At 36.5% G+C, this 8330-nt stretch overlaps 1 long non-coding RNA gene across 1 annotated transcript; it reads left to right on the top strand.

The window, feature by feature from the left end:
• The first annotated feature begins 267 nt into the window (after nucleotides 1–267).
• LOC140647896 (uncharacterized) lies at nucleotides 268–7485 on the top strand. Its single transcript, XR_012041010.1, has 4 exons — nucleotides 268–466; nucleotides 1041–1256; nucleotides 2497–4630; nucleotides 7163–7485. It is a non-coding gene; the product is annotated as an uncharacterized lncRNA (long non-coding RNA).
• The last annotated feature ends 845 nt before the right edge of the window (nucleotides 7486–8330 follow it).

Here is an 8330-nt window from a genome sequence, read left to right as displayed (position 1 = left end):
TCCTGGGCAGACAGAATATGCGTCATCTTTTATAACGTAGTAGGCTTCTAATCATATCTGCAAATGGTTGAAGGAAACTTCAGAGTTCTCATAACCAACTAGTGCTGGCAGGGGCAGGGACTCAGCAGTCACAGGAGTATCAGCTGTTTCCCATCCTGACCTGCATCTGGCTGGAAGTGGGGCTGTGGGCCTGACGGGTAGTTTTATTTTATCCATTCTGTAAGTAAGAGGTTTCTGCTTCTTCATGCTCACTGTTCTGGATTCTGGATGCGCTCCATGGGGGCTCCCATGTTCTGGTTGTCTGCTCCTCATGACCTAGTTCCTGGTGTTGTCTAATGTAGGTTCTGGTTCTCAGTCCTGATACCTGTTCGTTATCAGCCTGCATCTGCCTTGTCTGCTTCCTTCCTGGCCCTGGACTTTCATCTGTCCTGTGAGCTCCTTGCCAGACTGACCTCTGTCAACACAGGTTGGTTAATGAGGGCTTGGAAGTTTATTCTGTTTATTGAGACTTGGTGTTTCAGCGTTGTTTTTACAAGCCATCAGTTTCCCAGCTTTAACAAAAGCAAATGATAAGGCATAGTCCTGTGTTTGCTTTGAGTAAGATTTTAAGCTTTTCATTAGTTTGAGCCATTTGGGTGTTACTGTTCTCTCCGGGAGGGGGGAAGGGGGCGGGGAAGATGTAAGTTTTTCTTACATCTAAACCATGTTCTGCAAAAGATTTGAACTCCAAAACTCTGTTTTGTTTAACTGTTTCTTTGTGTGTGTTTGTCCATGTTTTCACACTTTTAGGTACATTTCCTACTGTTTTTGTCATAATAACCAGACAGGTTGAGGCTTTTGTGCTTGAAACCCTGACCATAATTTGACTGTTTAACGTTGTAAAATAAGTTGTCTGTTAATATATTTGACTCTGAAACCATTATTCCAATGCAATTATTACAACAAACCCTTGTTTGTACTATTATTTATTTTATATTTTAGATGAGATGCTATGTTTTTTCTGCTTTTGCAATAAACTGTTTTCTCTTTTTCCTATTCAGCGCATAGGCTTGGGATTTTCTGCCATTACTTTATATACTCAGAACTTGCTGCGTAGTAACATGAGCGGCTTCATGTTGGTGTTTTATCAGCTTAATAAAGATTAAGCAATGGAGATGCAAATGCTTACTGCAATGCTGCTCCTCCATACAAACAGTGATTGGACTTCCTGGCACCCTCATGGTCTTTGCTTCTGCAGCATTTGCTCCTTCTACCAGGTAAATCGAATGTTTGAGCTGGTACTTGTCTAACATGGGTTTCAACTATTTTTCTTGATTATTTATTTAATAATTAATTTGTTACCTTAATTATGAGAATGGTAGCAAGTCTGTGAAAGACAGAATTGTTCATGATATATGTTAAGTGCTTAACTTTTGCCTCTTCCTGTATATTCCTGTTTTGTTCATAGTCACTGTGTGGAGGCTAACACTGATGTGCTAGGACCTGATCCAGAAAAAATTATACAATGTGTTTTGTTTCCTGCAAATGTCCTTAATGATATTTATTGTCATTAAGACAATATGTGTCTGAAAATACTCTTACTTGTGAAGGATATTTTTAAAAGGTGAATTTAGGGTACAGGTATTTATGTTGCCCTTTGCTAAAGGTATGCAATAGGGAGAAATTATATTGATGCAATGAGTTCTAAATCTTTGATCACCAGGTATTATAAAGGCCATGAAAATGGCAGACCAAAAATGGTTTTATATAGCAAAATGAACAAAGTGTAGATATTCTGAGAATAGCGCAGAATACTTAACTTGCCTGCAAACAAAATGTTTTTGGATTTTAACTTTTTGAAGGAAAATGTTGAAGGAAAACATTCTGACTTCTGTTTGTGGGGTTTTTTTTGTTTTTTTTTTTTTTACTTAGTTAAAGCTATTCACTGAATTGTGACCTAATTCACAAATAGCTTTGACCCTGGAACTGTATTTTCTGTAAGTAAGTGAGCTTTGATAAATATTGCACAGGTGTCTATGCAACATCCCATACAAAGCTGTATATAGATAATTCTTCTCTGTCTGGGCTCTTTTAATTTCTAAAATATGTGGATGGCGCTGCTGGTTTTACAAAAGCTGAGAAGGAGAAATCATGTATTATATGGCTATTTTTGTCCAGGTAATATATTATTTGGGAGAGTACTATTTGATACAATGGGAATAATCATATCTCATTTATGTAAATGTCAGATCTTTTTTATTACATTGCATAATTTTCCAAATTTTTGGCCTAACCACTATTTGGATTTCTATTGGATATAACTGGATCTAACTGAATTGAAGTATTTTTCCTTGCTGAAATCAAATATAAAGAAGTGTTCTGTTTTTCAGTGGAAAATACTCCAGTTGCCCAGACTGTAATCCTTTCTCTGCCTGAGGGAATTTGAAGTCTGTGCCCCTGACTGCTAGGGCACAGAACACTCATTCTATATGAATAATTAAGCAACGTCTGCTGCAGGGCCTGCGAGTTGGGAGTCCCACATCTCAGTAACCAGTACTGAAGGACAGCCTTGGCATTAAGATCCTACCACCTTCTCTACCACCAGGTAGCAACTTCTCTACCACCAGAGGAAAAGATCAAGCAGCAACTCCTTTAAACTTCTCTTACCCCTCGTGTCCCCTATGTTCCCCATATTTTCAGCATATCAGTGCTGTCCATGCATTATGGTGGTGTGGAAGTGACATGGAAGCTTCTCTGTCCTAGGGAGGCTTTGCCCCAGCATTTCCCCACTGAGGAACTGCTGTCTACTCTGCTGTCTCCTTCACCCAAATGAAGAGTGAGGGGTGCAGGAAAAGGTCGCTGCCAGCATTGGCCATGGTTTTCCTTGCTTCACCCAGCCCCCAGGTTTTGATGATGCCTTTGGTGAAGAGGACAAACTTGTTTATTTTGTGTCTGTAAACACCTCAGGCAACACTAAGGCTTCTTTTTCTGTCATAATTTATTTCATTTGATTATTTGATGTCTTGATTTCCTGATCTTATGTTATGCGTAAACTAATTGATATAAAAACTTAAATATGGAGTATAATTAACAGCTTCTTAATATTGCAGTCCTTTATGATGTGTTTTATAGTCTCTTACAATGCATAAGTCAGCGAAGCACAGTTGTAGCACAGTGAAAACATGTACAGTACCATGTTAATATACTTATTGTAGTCTACTATATCTTAAATAGGTGGAATTTTTTCTTTCCCTTTTTGAAATACTTTATTTTTTTAATGTGCTTTGGGATGACAGAAACTAAAAACCTGACAAAGCTTTAACTACTGCAGTGTTGCAACTGAGAAACATTATAATTTGTGGTAATTAATGGAAAAGCTTTTTTTATTTATCTTCAAAATGATTTGAAATATTAACAAATTTCCAACCAGTCTTTTTTAAGACAAGAGAGTAATGTATTTTACTTGAGAATACTTAGTCAGTAGATGGAACTAGGGTGCCTGTTTTGTTATTTACACGAGTTTGCATCTTACATTCACGTGAAGAAGGTGAATAAGGTATTTCATATTTAATGTAATTTACTTGAAAACTTTCAACAGTCAGTCCTCAATTCTTTTCCACAAATGGAATTCAAAATCTGTGGTTGAATGATACTCAAAACTATGATGTTACTTGGTGAAGATGGACGTTATTTGGAAATTAATAAACCCAGATGCTAAAGAGAAGAAAGAATTTGAGATAAAATTGGAAAAGTGGCTGTGGAAAGTATGTTAAGATTTCAAGTTACAATTCTGGTAGCAACAAAATGACTTTGTAAAGCAAACAGAATTTCAGTGCACAGTAAATTGCTAGTCACATCAAGCTAAATGATAAGAAAAGAAGAATGGGATAATACCAAGAATGTTGTAATTTGAAAGTAAATCTTGCAGCTCAATTCCTGCATGCTGTAGTGCTTGCTCTTTGTTATGAAGGGTTCCTATATAAATCCGTTTGTAGCATATCTGATTTTGTGTCATTTGCTCATCCTGACAAAGACTTTCTCATTGAAGTGTTAGCACATCATGAAAAAGCAATGATGGTTTGTTTACAGAGTCATAATTTTCCTGTAATTGTTGATAAAAGTCTGTAGTTGGAAGGTTTTCAAGCAGTTACTGTTCTTGGATTGTTCTTCTTAAATGGGAAATCAGTAAGTGTGAAGGTGTTTCTAAAATCGGAAGTTTTCATGCAGTATATCACCTCATGTTTTAGTCTTATGGTAAATAGCTTTTTTGAAAAATGAGCTGTTTAGGAAACCTTTGCCTTAACAACAATGATTTGAGGTCATGCATGCATATACTCGCAAAAAGTCGATTTCAGGCATTCCCTAACTACTTGCCTGCTTAGCTACATTTTTAGTAGTTGATTTCTCATGAAAGAGTGAAACCATGTTGACATCAAACAAAATAATAATTTACCAACTGTGTTCAAATCTGTTGCGTAACAAAAAGTCTCTGTTTTGATGTTGGTACAGGGAAACAAAGGATTTTTATTGCTGAAGAGCAATTTCAGCAAGGTGATTTTGCTGGCTAGAGTTGTCATGTAAGCACAACAACTGGAAGAGAGTTGTTGATGTCCTTACTGCAGAAAAATCGATGGATGCATCTTCAGAAGAGGTGAAGTTTAAATATCAGCTTCCACGTTAGATTTCTTTGAATTTTGTCAAGATTAATTTTGTCAAGATAAATTCTGTACTTTTTCAAAAGGTATGTTCAGTCCTAAAAAAATGAATGGACAGTAATTGTACAAAATGAGTGAAAAATAAGAACTTTAAGGTTTTTTCCCTAACATGATGGAAGATTATCACGATATCTTCTAAATAATGCAAATCATACAGAAGCCGTTGTTTTCTTAATATGTTTGAGGATAAACTTTGATATAACCAGAAATTAAATTTTTTACTAGTATTTTGAAGACATGAGCTTAGCCAGTGAGAGATGTCATCTGTTTTCAGAAAACTGGATGTCAGAAGATAGCTGTATCTGCATTAATGTTCTATATTTTCATGCAATCATCAGAAAACTTGAAGCATGTTTAATCTTTGAATGGAAAAATGCATATAGGTAAATAAAGAGATAACTGCATGAGGTTATTGGAAAAGTGAATAGAGCTAATTATCTGAACTCGGTAATCTGCCAATAATGTATATGAATATTGAGTTTGTGTTCAGTTTATTTTAAAAGTTGAAGATACAAGATTATTTTATGTTACTTCAGGCAGGTGAATGCACTTCAAAAAAGTCATTAAAAGTATTCAGATTACTGAGATAGTGCTGTGTCTGGCAATTTGTAGTCTGGGAGAAGAGTAATGAGTTATTAATTTGAAAAAATATGATTACATAATTAAATTCAAGATACCTGAACAGTAAGTATGGATAAAAGTATACTGAAGTTCTTAAGTCGATTATTTCTTTTTAAAGGCTGAAATTTCAGCTATGGGAAGGGGAAATACTTAACTACTTGCATCTTTTTTTCTTTTTTTTTTTTTTCTTTTTTCCCCCCCAAAAAAAAAACTTGCCTTAGAAATAGTTCTATAAAAATCCCAGGTATTTCTTACGCATTCACAAATTTTTTTACTTGGAACTCTGTCAGGACAGTTGGCAGTTCTTTGGACATGGTAAACTCTAGAATTACTTGCAGAAAACTGTGGAGAGCACAAAGGGTTATGAAATGTCAGGCATCCTCTTCAGTAGTTGTAAGCATCAAAGGAGATTTTACAGTAGCTGTAAACCCTTCACGGTTCCTTCTGACTGCTGTAAAAAATCTGGATAGCGTATCCATTATGAATTACATTTATTAGCTGGTATTTCCTTGGCAACAGTTGGTTTCTAATGTGTTTGTGGTGTGAGTCCTGTCAGTCTCCTCTGTGGAAACCTCTTTGGTCATTTTTAAATCTGCTCAAAAGTTTCTGCTGCACTCTCTTTAATACCATTGCATTGCTAACAGATTGAACAGGCAGGGAGCGTGCAACCTGTGACACACAGATTGGAAGACAGGAGCACTTCAGGACACTGGGCTTAGGTGTAGCATTAAATGGTCTGTTGTTTATATTTAGACAAGCGTCTTCCGATGTTCACTTTGGTATATGTTAAATGTTGTACTTTGCTTAATCTCACATGCCACCTTGAGCTATATGCTTTGTCAAGGACTTAGAAAAGATGGAAATACCCCTCACCTTCCATTGAGAGCTATATTTGAACAGCTTTGAGGGGATGAGAGTAACCCAGCTCCCGCTGATATCAACTGAAACTGTGAAAACCAAAACTCAGGCTTAAATCTGACTTACTTTACAGATTTTAAATTCCCATTGGATCCAGGTTCAGGGTTAATTTGAATAGTCAAAGTGGAAGAACTGCCTTACCAGACAAACCTTCAAGCTCAATAAAAACATTGGTATCTGAAGAAAATTAGTTTGTGAAAGCAAAACCTGTTGCCTCAATTTAAGATTATTCCATGAAATGTACAGAAGATAAACTTTGATCTGTTACCAGCAAACTCTGATAATAGAAGTCTTTAAATAGTTAATGCATTTACAGTTTTTTTTAATTTCTTTGGGTTTTTTTGTTAAGATGGATTTTCTAACCACCATTTCACTGATGTTTTATTAAATTCCAGATAATAGGAATTCAACTGCAAAGTTTCTGCCCTTCCTTTCTCACATGTTTCTTCATTGTTTGATTTCTTGGTTTTCCTCCTTTACAGTTTGCCTTTTATTAAGGAGTCTCTAGCTCTGCCAGTCAGTAACTGAGTGTCTCGTGGCATTGCTGTGCATCTTGGGACAACGGGAGAGCTAAAACCAGGCCAGGCGTAGTCTGAGGGCAGTGTCCATTTGTCAGGTCTTGAAGTCACTGATAAGACTGTGAGCTATGTCCAGCAATGAATTTGAGTGAGACAGCACCAAAGATTAACAAATACTTTTATGTTTTATTGGTAGTTTCATGACTCTTTTGTGTATAGTCTTGTGTTAAGAAAAATGGTTCAGATTTTAAGAGGAGCTTTAGCTCAGCTAATGTTTTTTCTTCTCAAGATTGTCATGGGGACGGGAAAGGTTCTTGAAATACTTTGCACCTGAAAGTAGTGCTGTTGAAGTGTTAAGTTAGGTTTTCATTTTAAACGTAAAATGTTCTACTTGTGTTTTCTTTATTAAAGGTCTGCATAAAGATTTACTCGTGGTAGTTGGCATGAGACAAAGCAGATGCACTCAGCTCTTTGAACCACAGTTAACTGCTTAGGACTGGAGAATGACAGGATCTTGCTGGCATCATTGACTCCCTGAGCTTATCTCTTTCATGGTAATTAATACAACACTTTCCATTTAGTTTCCTGTCAGTGCAGTTTGACTGCCTGAGGCTTCATTTGCCTTGCTGCTCAGTGGTGAGAGCAGCTGCAGCCCAGCCCACAGCTTTCTTGCTGGACTTTTTCTAATCACTATGAGTTTATGGGACAGGAAAGGGATTGCAAAAACCTCAGTATTCCTGAGCTGGTGAGAAGAGGTAAATTTGTACTTGGGGAGAAAACTCATTTCCCTGATTTAGCTTCCTTATTTCCCATATTCTCGTTGTGCTTGCATCCAGCATTCAGATTTGAAAGAAAAGGGGCTTGTCCCTTTCTTTGTGCTTTGCCTTTCCTAGAACCCTTTTTAATCCTGCTGATTCTTTACAGTATATTTCCATGTCCCTGTAATTTCTGTTCTTACCTATTTCTGTGTTCTTTGCTTAGATTCTAAATCTTGGTCTTCCAAAATGCCTTGGTTTCTCCAAAACACATATATTTTAATCTAAAAATCTCTCTTGAATGTTTTCCAGTCTTCTGCTTTCTCTTACACCTACTATGTGTCTGTGGAGACCATTAAATTGTTCCCTCAGGTGTTTGTAGAGCTCATATTTCTTGGTCATCTTTGTTTGCCTCAAGGAAGATTATGAAATCAGTAGGAATTTGGCTCTTAAGTTCCTGTATATTTCAAAATCATGTCTGACACCCACTCTTGCAAGTCAAATCAGGAGCTGCCATTGTCTCTGACACCATGAGCTAGATTCTGAGAAGCATAACGTGTTGGCACTGCTGGTATAAACTATAACGTTAGGTGCAGAGAATGTGCTTTTATAATTTGAAAACTTCTAAATTTCATAAAAGGTTATGTTTGGTCTGAGATTCATCATATGTGGTTTCAGACTGGTGTCATGTTTCTTTTAAAGTTTTACAAAAATTCATTCATCTTTCTTTTCTCTAAGTAGTTGCATGAATATGGATATATGGGAAGAGCTAGACAAGACACGCCTGAAGTTTTTATGCTCAGGTAATTTAAAACCAGATTTGT

This window comes from Ciconia boyciana, chromosome 2 (assembly GCF_034638445.1).
Source record: "Ciconia boyciana chromosome 2, ASM3463844v1, whole genome shotgun sequence".
Taxonomy (NCBI): Eukaryota; Metazoa; Chordata; class Aves; order Ciconiiformes; family Ciconiidae; genus Ciconia; species Ciconia boyciana.
Note: the sequence above shows the minus strand (reverse complement) of the source record. Positions and strands in the feature narration are given on the sequence as shown.